The following is a 13,958-nucleotide window of genomic DNA, read 5'->3' on the forward strand; positions in this document are numbered from 1 at the left end:
GAGAGAGAAGAAGGGAGAGACAAAGAGAGGGAGAGAAACATCAATGTGTGGTTGTTTTTCACACGGCCCCCACTGGGGCCTGGCCTGCAACCCAGGCGTGTGCTCTGACTGGGAATTGTACTGGACATCCTTTGGTTCATAGCCCACACTCAATCCACTAAGCTGCACTAGCCAGGGCAACTTTGAAACATATTAAGTGATGACTGAATTATATTCAGTTCTACATGTAAATATTTTATGTAGATAGAAACCTTAAGAAATAAATACTTCTGTGCCTTGGCTGGTGTGGCTCAGTGAGTTGAGTGCTGGCCTGTGAACCAAAGGGTTGCCGGTTCAGTGTCCAATCAGGGCACATGCCTGGGTTGTGAGCCAGGTTCCCAGTAAGGCACAGGAGGCAAACGAAGGTCTGCAGGCTGAATCCAGCTGTTTTATCAAGCCTTGCACCTTGTTTCTACCTGGCAGCAGTGCCAAGCCCTTTGCCCCTCGTTAAGGAGTAGTTACACTTATACAGTCCTAAAATTAGGTTTGGCCCTTTGAATGCGACCGTGAGAATTATGTGGCCCCCGGTGAAAATGGGTTTGATACCCTTGCTTTAGGGGGTGCTCAAGAGGCAAACACACATTAATGTTTCTCTCCTTTTCTCCCTCCTATCCTCTTTCTAAAAATAAATAAAATAAATAAATAAATAATAAATAAGTAAAATGTTAAAAAGAAGAAATGAAAATACTTTTGTATCCCCAGAAGGGAGACAAAGCCTTAGCATCCTTAATATCTAAACCCTTGTAAAAAGAAGATTTTGTTTTATAGTCAAAATTCTAAAGAAATTTGTACTCGTGTTAATATTTAATGGCCGTAAGTATAAAATGTGTGTTCCAAAGTTATAGATTTGTTACTCTTTTGGCAATCATTTAACAAACTTTTCTCTGTGCTAGGAATTAGCTAAATGTTTTAAAAAAGAAATGAAATGAGAAGAAAAAGTTGTGTTTCTTGGCCATGTATAGCTCCCAGTCAGTAGGAACAAATGTGTAATGCGCAGGAAAATATACAAAGAACCGTCAGCTTGTAAATAATGGGGAATTAACTCTAGGTGGTATTTCCTTCAACTTAGCTTAAGGTAAGGTCAGAATTGCTAACTCCTTGTACGATACAATTTTCTATTAATTGGATCATTAAAGCATAGTGATCTTGTTTAATAGGGAGATTTTATGTATCAAATATAACAAAAAGAAACCTTCACAGCTTTTTGCAGGTGGATGTCATCATCCTCATCCTCATCCTCATCATAGCTGTCATCTTGGTTTGTTTGAAATCCTTTGTACTAAAGAACACCGCAGTTCACTGTCAAGTACTTAAGGAGTCTGACCTAATATTGGAAAACACAGCCTCATATCTCATTGAAAATGCTTTCAGAAGAAAAATAAATAGACCCTATTAATTGTCTTTATATAAACCATCTACCTAATCTAAAATAAATTACATGTATTTCCTTTAAAAAAAACTAAAAATATGGATTGTGTTTTTTTATAAAATCCAAGAGCCAGCTTGCTCTGACAAAGAAAAAAAGGCAGTCCCACTGCATCTTTTCAGATACAAACAGACATCTAAAGGCAACTTACGGGTGTGTGGGAAATTTTTATTTTTAAGAAAAGTTTTATCTTGTTGTCTTAAGAAGATAAAATTGAAGCTTCTATGTGAATCTAAATATATAAAAGACAAAAAGAACCCAGATATGAGAAGGAATAAAAATCACCATACTAAGAAGCTCAGAAAATTACTCAGCAGGATCCAAAAATAATAAGGAACTGAGTGAGCATATTGGTAAAATATTAAAAGTTCTTTGAAAACTTTTAAGTGAAAAAATATTTAGAAGAGTTTTTTTTTCTTCTTGGACAGTATGATGAGGTCTTTCTGAAAATAGATTCCCAGTAGGGGTTGACAGTTGTTGCAATCTTTGTCTTTTTAAATAAAATAGACCTAAAACATGAGGCTTATGTGCAGATCAGTCCTACTACATAGAAATCTTTCAATGTATTTGGGCCCCATCTTTCTAGGATTCAGGGATAGGGACACCAGACATTTCAGAAACAATGCTTGGTTTATACAGCAAAACAAACATAAGAACCTACACATGAATTATTTTGGTAAGACTCCTAGAAACGTGTTACTGCTTCCCTTTTAATAGAATTATGACTTTTAAAAGGCTCTTTTATTTTATGGATTATAACAGGGACGTCAAACTCATTCTCACCAGGGGTCGCATCAGCCTCAAGGTTGCTTTCAAAAGGCCAAATGCAGTTTTAGGATTGTATAAATGTAACCACTCCTTAACTAGGGGCAAGGAGCTGCTGCCGCCTGTTAGAAACAAGATGCTGGGCCAGATAAAACAAGGCGGGGGCCAGATGCAGCCTGTGGGCCTTGTGTTTGCCACCTGTGCCTTATATAAACAATCACTGTTTCTTGGCCAGATATATTAACACTGCATGAGACATCAACTATAAAAAAACTCTCCTAATTACAGTAGAAGATGCTATTTTCAATTTGTTTTGGGGATTTCAAATATGGAAAAGCATGTTTTAATGTTCATTTTTCATTAACAAAGATTGAAGCTATACGTACAGTCATTATTTTCCTCAGTTCTGAAGACAGTCAGAGGGGGAAATGTCATGGGGTAATTAGCAACTAGGATAAGTTGCATAGGTAGAACTGCCTATGTGTCCTAAGAGAAAAAAGAAGTAGTGATAACTGACATAAATCACGTGCAGGTAAAATTCGTTTAAAAATGGATATTGAGAGAGTCCATGAATGGGTTCAACAAACAACGCAGACAGGATTCAAACGGCAACAATTGATATTTAGAAACGTCAATGCTCTTTTGCATGTTAAAATTGAATTCAAATACAATATAGCCCATGTTTCTCTGCTCTCCCTCCAAAATTCTACTGTTTCCTCCATGTAGTTCTAAATTACTGAATTGTACAGTCCCCTCAAATATATACTATGACAATATTTCTTCATTTCTTTCCCTGTACCTTTGTTAATATTGTCAGAAGGGCCAGATCAACCAGCCTTCAGCACAGTGTAGCTTCTTGCCTCCTACCAACACCTCCCCAGATAACTTTTTCCAATGACACTTTCTACTTGATGCCATTCCACTAAGCTCGGAGAATCCTTTTCCAGTATCCTATGCTCCTCCGAACTGCATATTTGTGTTTAGTAACAAGTTGTCTAGTTAAATAAAAGAATTTTAAATATCTCTGGCTGATCGCTTTTTCTAGTTGTATTTCTAAGCCATTATGATCTAAGACTTAGACAGGAACTCATATGTCGAGTGGTTAGTGGATTGATTTCTCCAGCTCTGTTGTGGACACAAAATTTCTCTCAGGTGTGGGAACATTTTGGCGGGCACTTGAGCTTCTCCCTGTCAAGGAATTTCTTCTCGCATTCCATGTATTCACATAGCCCTCTGTTGAGTAATAAACTTACTGGCAAAGACTAGTATTTAGTTTTGAACTTTCATTACATTAGGTTAATTCTCCTAATAGCCATTTGTTTTTAAAACCCAAGCCACATAAGATAAATCTCTTTCCTTTTGGTTGCTGCACCTGAAAAACTCATTATAATTCCTGACTGACTATTAATAGGCAGTATGATTCAATTTGATTTAATGACCACAAATATCTAGAGAAAAAATATCACATTGTTGGTTGCTGTGATTCAAATCTATAAAATCTAAGATGGCATTGTAGCATAAATCAGCATGAATATTTAAGGCTGTTTATATACAAAAATGGCATTATTCACTTGTGTGTTACAATTGTTATAACAACTCACTTGTTACTCAAGTGAGTCTATGGGTGCATTTTAGAGGGTGGGGCAAGGGTAGGTTTATAGTTGTTCATATGGGTGATAATACAATAATTAACAAATAATAATACAAATATAATTCTGTGTTCAGTATACTCGCACCTATAAGCTTACCTTTGTCCCATCTTGCACGTCATTTCTTGTCTGCATGATTCTTTAAGGTAGTCAGGATATCGATTGTATAATTGCAAACACCAAGAGAGTTTGTCATAAGGTAGTAAAAATAAAGCCTTAGAAACTGAATTGCTGCCAGTATGGGGATGAATAAATCCTCAACAACGAGTTGATATTTGTCCAATTCAGAGCTCAACAAACTATAGCCAGTGGAGCAAGGCCAGCAAATTGCAGGCTATGGATTTATTTTCCCAACTCACACAAGACTTGGGGGAATGAAATTCTGGCTCTGAAGCCATCATCTGGCTTCATAAATTGTCAACATCACTAATCTGGTATTAACTATTCATCCCCATTTCAAAGGAGATTTTATGTTAGTACTTCACCTGTAAGTTTCTTAGTGAGTTACTCTAAAAGATAAGATTATCATCAATATAAAATAGATGTAACAAAATTAAAAATAATTCCTTAATGTCTAATTCTTGTCAATGTTCACATATTTCTTAATTATCTCATATATATATATATATATATATATATATATATATATAAATCAAGATCTTGACTGACTCACACATGACATTTAGTGCTATGCTTTTTAAATTCTCCTTTAATTTATAACCATGTTTATTTTATTTTTATTATGCATTTTATGGAATAAACTACACATTTGTCCCATTGAACATCTTTTTTATTTGGCAGTTTGCACAATCATAGTGCTTCCTATATTTTTATCTTTATACCATTCCATAAAATGGCATTTGTACTTAGAGGCTAGATCATACTCAGGTCTAATTCATTGGGAAAAGTAAGCATGTCGTTCTCCTTGTTAATTTTATATTTCCTCACTCAGGAGGTGCACACCGTCTGATCACCTCGATTTTAATTGTGTTACTGTAGATCAGGGAACCTACATGTTGTGTGCATTCCCCATGACTCTCTGCCTAGTTTAATAGTGACTGATGATAGTTTCTTATATCCACTTTTACTACTATTTGCAAAAAGGAAACTCTATCATTATGTCATTCTTTCTGCAATTATTACTTGAAATTCTGTAATAAAGGCAATTCCATCATCAGCTATTGAGTTATCTTGAAATCTTTGTATAGGACATATAAAGAATGCTTGATTTTTTACATCAATATGCCAAAGAACTTACTGAATCTCCAAGAAACTCCAAAGATAAAAAATAGTATTTTTAAAAGTATACTTATGCTTTCTTATATGCATATTTGATATATGCCAATCTATTATAAATTTAATTTTTATTACTCAGATTCTGGCAAGCATATTTTTTAGAAGGCTCAGAGATTTCTACGGTTTAGTATAGACACTTTATATAATCTTTTCCCTTGGAGTGTGAGGATGATCTATTAATACATTGTGATATGAAATACTGCAAGGTAAATGGGATTTTGCAGATGTAATTAAGTCCATGATTAATTAACTGAGTTAATCAAGATGGAGGTCTTACTTGTTAATACATTTGTACTTACATAGCACTCAATAAAAAAATTGAAATGGATTTTTAAAATCAAAACCATCTACAGACCTAAAGCTCTCTATCCTTAAATAACACTCCACTCTAGTTTTAAAAAGCATAGCCTTTATTTTCCATTTCTATTTTCCAATATCCAAACTGTATGTTATTATTTTTCCCTTATGGCTATCTCTTCTTATCAAGATTTATGAAAAAATATACCAGTAAGAAGTCAAAAAGAGATCTGTTCTTTTTTTGTTCTTAGTGTTGGCTTCTTAAAGAAATAAAACTATTGTAGTAACTACAAATGCTCCCTGTGAAAACTTCTAAAATAATTTGAGAAAGATATTTAAATAATGCCACATGGTACAGAAGAAAGAGAAAACCTTTTTCTAGTACTCACTGAAGACTGTCATTTAAATTCTCTTTTGGCTTTAAAATGATAAATTTTGCCCTGCTGGTGTGGTTCAATGGACTGAGTGCCAACCTGCAAACCAAAGGGTAGTTGGTTCAAATCCCAGTCAGGACACTTGCCTGGATTGCAGGCTAGGTCCCCAGTAGGGGTCACATGAGAGGTAACCACATCATGGTGTTTCTTTTGCTCTCTTTCTCTCTCATTTCCCTTCTCTCTAAAAATAAATAAATGCATTCTTAAAAAAACTAAATCAAAATAATAAATTTAAATTTTAAAAATTTTTTTAATAATCTATTCTTTGAATGAAGCATGAAAATATTTATTTGCAAGGAAATACATGCAAAAATTATGTGCGACTTCCACATATTATTACTCGGCATTATTAGTACAAATGCCAGTGGAAATTATTAACTTCCACTGTATGCAATTACACACAGCAATTATTCCATCACAGCATTCAGTAACTATGGTAAAAAAGAAGGGGTGGAGTCAAATCAAGGAACATGGACAAAGACAACAGAGGATGACTGGATGTGGAAGATGGGGGTTGGTAGGGCAGGGAAAGTAATGAGGAGAAAATGGGGACAACTGTAATTGAACAACAAGCAAACAAACAAATAAATAGTTATGTGATGTCAAAAAAAACCTTGAGAAGTGAAAGATACGCTTTTTATCAAGATATTTCATAATAAAATCCATCATTTTTTAAAAAACATTGTTTTCCTAAAATCTCCAACCAGAGCACGTCTTACATATTATGGACTATAATTATGTCACATACTTATTGCCATTTGGAGTGACCAGGAGAATGAGCTTTTGTCCTATTTCAGTCTAAAACATATATGCACTAAATAAAATGTGGATTATTTGAGGGGGGAAATAGACCAAAGATACAAAATGAAGAGTACATGCCACATACAGTATTGTGTTTGACAATTTTTTGATCTACCTTTATTCACCCTCATGAATATAAGTAAATCCTGATTTTTCTAAGTCACCTTCAACTACTAATGCCTTGGACTATCCTTTGACGGTACAGACTTAGAATTATTTATTAGTTGTTTACATAAATAATTGTGGAGGAATTCAAACTCAATGTGCTAAAAGTTGACAACATTCTCAGGCTTTTGCCACTTTGAGACATCCTCATTTTGAATTTCCATGTGGATTTAGTCACACCGTTGTCTACTCAACTCTTGAAACAAGAAAACTCGGGAGGAAACTTTGCCCTTGTCCCTTGTTAACTCCTACCAGGCAATTAGCAAATTTATCAGCTTTAGAGATGAAACATCTGATTTAATTTTTTGTATCTACTTTATTTTTTAAAAGTATTATTTATGGGATCAAGGCAATCTTTCTCATCAAGATCAATCTATTCTTCCTCATTCTAATTCTATAGATTTTTTGTTTAGTTCTGAATTGGTATTGCTCCCTGAGTTTATTTTACCAGATGATATTATGTCTGTGCTCTATGCAGAGTACTACATAGGCTATCATTGGGACCTTTACAATGATGCCTTATGTCCTTAGCATAAAGAATTATTCTCATCTCATTTTTGCCCCAGGTTTTTTCAACCTCATACACACTACCTGTGTCTTTACAGTCTAGCTCCATAGTACTTGGTGATCTTCCTGGTACATATCTTCAGGTTCTGGGCCTCCATTTGCCTACCACTGGGCTTTTTTTAAGTTGGTTTTTCTTTCAAAAAGGTCATATTTTCTGTCGATCTTTTGTGAAAACTGAATCAGATGTAACTGCCCTCTCTTCTGCACCTTTACAAGCATTTTGTAACCAATCCTATAGGTTATTTCTATAGATCTCTCTCCCTCTCTCTCAGAGGCTAGTAATTCTTTGATCAAAGAAAATCAAACTCAAATCTTTGTTTCAAAAGTGCCTAAATACATAGCCTGGCAAAGAACAGACATTCCATAAAACATGTACCATATTTGTCTTGTATAATGTGTACAAATTTGCCCAAATATTTGGGCAAAGAAAAATAATGATGCACATTATACATAGGTAGTACTTGAAATACCTTGTATCTGTTCTTATGTTTTATGATTATTTGTTATACAGAATTTCTTGTACCATATGTTAAAATTGGATGCTAAAATTCTTTATAATACAAAAAACAGGTATCTAATAAGTCAATTAATTAATTAAAAAATTAAAATGAAAAATTTTTTTCTGAATGTTTGGGTCCAAAATGTGGTGCTCATTTTACATGGTGAAATTTATGTAAAGTGGTAACAGAAATAAAGGTGAAGAGTTATCAGATTTCAGAAGATACACATTTCCAGTTAATCATGATAAAAATGTGACATAATTTATTTATTACTTCTGTGATATTAGACATATTCATATAGATTAAAAAATATTAATTAAGAAAATTAAAGGCAAAATTTTTTGAAACAATAGTTAAAGTCTAGAGAAGAAAATCAATTCATCTGGGGAAAATCTAAGATGAATATAACATCTTGATATAAAATAAGATTATATCTAAACACACAGAGGTTAATTAAGGTAAATGTAATATCTATTTGGGGTTTTTGTACAGAAAATAATATAATAAGGACATTTTTAAGGAAGCCTAAACCTCAAAAGAAGAAAAAATATATAAGTGTATGTGTTTTTGAGTTAACAAGGAAAGCATACTATTCAATGTTGAGCTATTTTATAGTAAAAATCATGTTTTGGAGAACAAACAGGCATATATGGCTATGGAAATAGCATAATTTTTATCTGCTAAACCATAAATTTTCTTACTTAAAATACCATAGAGTCCTCTTCTATTTTATCAGTGATATTTTGTATTTTAAAACTCATTTCTGAGAAAATGTTCAGTTAAGAAGAATGTTGGGTAGAAACAGCCAAGGTCATGTAGCTGACCTAACTCTTATTTTATTGCACATATCTATGCCATGGAGATTAATAGCTATAAAATGAATAGAATTTTACATTTAATCATGAAATCAAGGCAGTTTGATAAGGATATAGAAATGCATGACATTTTGTGACTGGCATTTGACCTAGGAGCCTTTAATCTTTTTTCTTTCAATGGTTATTTACATATTTAGTGTAAAGATGATAGATTTTCTCTATGGCAAAACTCTTTTGGTCATTTATCTATAATTGAATTGGACTCTTAGTTGGTATCTTGTGTGCATGAGAGTGTATGTACTTTAGCATCCTTGTAGTGTATCGCACAGTTACTTAGTTTAAAAATTATGCACCAAGGAAATAAACGTCAAGCTCAAGAAGTTCACATTTATAACTAAATTACCTCTTTCTCTTCAAACATGGCACATAATAAATAGCCCTTTCAGGTTTAACTAACACAGAATCATCCTATTAAATCTGACTAGCTTTTTGTTAGCTCTAATATTACTCATCTGATTAGGATTCCTTAGTCTTTAAAAATAGTTGATATAAATATATTGCATGGGACAGCAGCAGCAGAGGCAGCCCACCATCCCATTCCCCACCCGATCCCTGCCTGCTGGCAACCAGGTCGACCTGCACCTCAGGTTTAGCAGAGTGTCCACTGCCAGCAGGAGTGCCCTATCATGGGAGATGCCTCCCCTGCTGACTCCTGGTGGACCTGCTCAGCTGAGCTTGTGTTCCGCAGATTGTTGGCCAGGTTCCCCAGTGAAGAAGGCTCTCCGGGAGGGTTAGGCCCACTCTGGGGAAAAATTGAGTTGTGTGGCTCCTGGAGTGGGGCAGAGGGAGGCTTTTATTTTTTTCATCGTACTCCTGACCAGTGCCGTGCTCCTGTGCAGAACCTCCCTTTGCATGGTCACATCTTGGTCCATGTGAACCTGATGAACACTGCTGAACTCACCTTGATGAATCCTTGAAACTAAGCCCTATCACAAAGATCCAAGGGCACATTGCATGTGGTGGCCGAATTTGGTGGACCCTGAGACTGTTACTGACCTCACACCCAGCACTGGCGCTGAGTTGCTGAGTTTGAATCTGTAGCAATCTAGTGAACATCTGTTGCCCCTACTGGGTGACTCACTGGGGACATCCCTCAAGGAACACAGGATTGTCAGAGGCTCTTTCAGTAACTGAGCCTAACAGACAGCTAAAAAGTGAAGGGAGGTATTGAGAAGCCTGACACTGTCTAATGATAAAGGCATCAATTCAACAAGAGGATAATATAACCACTGTTAACAATTATGTACCCAACATAGAGGCACCTAAACATATGAAGCAAATCTTGATACACATGAATGGACAGATCAATAGTAATACAGTCACATTAGAAGATTTTAATATACCACTGATATCAATTATGAGGTCTTCCAGACAGTAAATCAACAAAGATACAGTGGCCTTAAATGACATACTATATCAGATGAACTTAATTGATATATTCAGAACATTTCTCCCCAAAGCAGCATAATATACATTTTTTTCAAGGGTGCATGGAAGATTTTCTAGGATAGACCATAAAGAAGTCTCAGCAAATTTAAGAATATTAAAATCATATCAAATATCTTCTTCAACCACTATGGTATGAAACCAGAAATGAATTATAAGAAAAAACTGAAAAACACATAAACATATGGATGCTAAATAACATATTACTAAACAATGAATGGGTTAACAGTGAGGTCACTGAAGAAGTCAGATATTAACTTGACACAAATGAAAATTAATACACAACAACCCAAAAGCTATTGGCAACTGACATAACAGAAATGCAAAGGATTGTAAGAAAATATTTCAAACAACTACAAGCCAAAAAAGGGACAACCTAGAGAAAATTGACAAATTCTTATTAATATACAGTATTCAAAATCTGAATCAGGAAGATTTAGGAAATATGAATAGACCAATTTAATCAATGAAGTTGAAGTGGTAATCATAAAGCTTCCAGTAAACAAGTCCTGGACCAGATGGCTTCACAAGATAATTTAACTAAATGTCGACAAAAAATAACATCTATCCTTCTTAAACTATTCCAAAATTTTCAAGAGGAAGAAATTCTCTCAAGCTCATTTTGCAAGGCCAGCATTACCCTAATTCTAAAACCAGGTAGACACTAAAAAGAAAGAACGTTATAGACCATATTCATGATTAACCTAGATGTAAAAAATCCTGTAACAAAATATTAACAATCTGGCTACAGCAATACATTAAGAAGATAATCCAACATGATCAGATGGAATTAATTACTAGAATGCAAGGTCAGTATCATAGTCACAAAACAATATGATACACCACATAAACAAAATGAAAGATAAAATCACATGATTATATCCATAGATGCAGAAAAGCATTTGATAAAATCCAGCACCCATTTATGATAAAAGCTCTCAGCAAAGTGGAAATAAATGGAACATACCTCAACAAATTAAAAGCCATATGTAGGAAACCCACAGGTAACATTTTAGTCAATGGAGAAAAACTACAATTGTTTCCTTTAATATCAGAAAAAACACAGGGATCTCTGTTTTCACCACTTCTATTCAACATAGCACTGGAAGACCTAGCCACAGTTACTAGACAAGAGAGAGAAATAATAGGTCTCCAAATTGGAAGGGAAAAAGCAAAGCTGTCACTATTCTCAGATGACATGATAGTGTACATAGAGAACCCTAAGAATGCCATCCCAAAACTATTAGAGCTGATATATGAATTCATTAAAGTAGCAGGATAAAATTAATATCCAGAAATCAGTTGCATTTTAATATACCAATAATGAATTATCAAAAAAAGCAACTAAGGAAACAATCCCAATTACAATTACACCTAGGCAATTTAACCAAGGAGGTAAAACAACTATACTCACAAAAGTACAAGGCATTGAAGAAATAACTCAAACTTTGAAGGGAACACTATGTAAAGTATATAACTGTCTAACAACTAAGCAATGCAACTGAAACCAATACATAAAAAAAGAATTGCATGATGTACTTATTCTTAGAGAGTGCGATAATGTTCATTGACATGACATTTTGCTGGTTATTGGGGAATGTTGTACACTGACAATGATTGAAGTCTTCACTCCAATGCCATGTTGTCTTTTAGAAATAATTTGAGAATAGGAAAATAATCATAATTTTCAGATACTTCTCTGGCTGGTATAGCTCAGTAGATTGAGTGCCAGGCTGCCAACCAAAGGGTTGCTGGTTCAATTCCCAGTCAGGGCACATGCCTGGGTTATAGGTCAGGTCCTCAGTTGGGGGCGTGCAAGAGGCAACCACGTATTGATGTTTCTCTTCCTCTTTTTCTCCCTCCTTTCTCTCTCTCTGAAAGTGAATGAATAAAATCTTTGAAAATATTCATGCACATACCAGTAATTTAGACAAGCTATACAGAAGCTACTCCATATGTTTTACGTACATCTTAAACATTCTGTGCTTTCAATGTAACATTAATTACATGACTGAAATAATACTACCAGCATATATCTTAATTACTCTGGATTCTGAAATATTAAAAAATAGCATTATTTCTCCTGCATTGTCAGGTTAAATCTTGTAGAGAATGTGCAAGTTTTTAGAAAAGTACTATGCTCATAAAACTGAGTTGGAAATAACCTGTTCTTACAGACACTGAGTTAAAATAAACGTATGAACTTAGCAGTTTTGCTTAAGTTTTGAAATTGAGAAATGTAAACATGAAGTATAAAGTATATATTGTCTGTCTTTTTTTAGAAAGTGGCTTTCCATTTCTCTGTGTAATTGCAGTGAAGCAAACAACCCCATGATCCTCACTTTCATGCCACTAAGGTGCAGGTAAGACCCAAGCTAGCCTAAACATGTTCGTCTCTATTCTTGGATATGGTGCTTATATTGAGAGCGACTAAGTAACTCAAGAAGAGGCAAAATTCAATTTCTGATGGAGAGTGCTAAAGATTTCAAGTGCCTGAATTGACAAAGGACAGCTTCACACTGTGGAAGAAATAGCCTCAGAAAAGAAAGTAGTATAGAACAAAGTAGAGCTGATGGAGAGAAAGGTATGAGGGTATGTGTTGGTGAGAATGTATACACAGTTATATGCCCATAAATGTATTTAAAGGTTTGGCTAAAAGTTTGATTCTATTTGATTTGAATTCTATTTTGAATAAAGCCCCTTGGACTTCCCTTCATGAGCTAAGTTGTCTTTGTTTTGTTTTGTTTATTTATTTTCAGAAGTTGTTTGGAGTTTAGTATCTGTTATTAGTGACCTTTACTAGTTGAGAATCATAGCCTGCATGGGGATTGTGTGGCTATGAGTCTCGTGGCTGCTAAAGCCACATGGAGAGAACAGGTGAGGTCACCCGGTGAGCGCACATGATGAGCGAGACAGAGAGAGCTTCTCTGTCCTCCTGGGATTGTATTAGTTTAGGCTTGGGATGAGTCAGGTGCTTCCTCAAAATGACCAACTAACTTCCCAAACTTTCAGGAGCTTCAGATAGGCTGCATCCCCTAGTTAGATTGACAGGCCTCTGTGGTCCAGTACCTCCTCTCCCTGAGTCCCCCAACAGCCCAGTACTAAAGAGGGGAAGGGAGGAGTGTTAATTCTCTCGGCAGAACAATGCTGTAATCTTTAGGGGTATGAAGCTCTAGCTTTCTGGCTGGCAAGCAAACAGGGTTATGGTTCCCAGTTTATTAAACTCAACGTCTTATTTCCCTTTGATTTCTCTCCTCTCTCGATACCTGGTTAAACACCAACAATGAGCGTTCCATATAGCAGATTTTAAATTTGAAGAAATATTAAGAGGATTACTAATGAGGATATTATGCAGCTGTCATGCAGGCTAAAGAGGGAATGAGCACAGCCTTCCTGTGCACATGTGGAGTAGGAAGAACAAGGCCAAGAAGCTGGGAAGAAAGGTCAATGAACTACAGTTCTTAATGAGAATAAGAAACTGTATTTAAAGATGCACTAAAAATACTTCAATGAGCACACATTTGAGCACTTTAAACAAGAAGCATTTTGTATGAAAGAGTTGTGACATCCTTTGTTGTGACAGTGTTTACATAAACAGTATATAATATACAGCAATTAAATACAGGAAAGCTTTTATACAAAAGTGAAGTTCACTTCTAGCCTGGAAAAAAAATTTTGGCAGAGATTATCACTGGATT

Source organism: Sturnira hondurensis, unplaced genomic scaffold (assembly GCF_014824575.4).
Source record: "Sturnira hondurensis isolate 20B ecotype Veracruz unplaced genomic scaffold, ASM1482457v3 Scaffold0015596, whole genome shotgun sequence".
NCBI lineage: Eukaryota > Metazoa > Chordata > Mammalia > Chiroptera > Phyllostomidae > Sturnira > Sturnira hondurensis.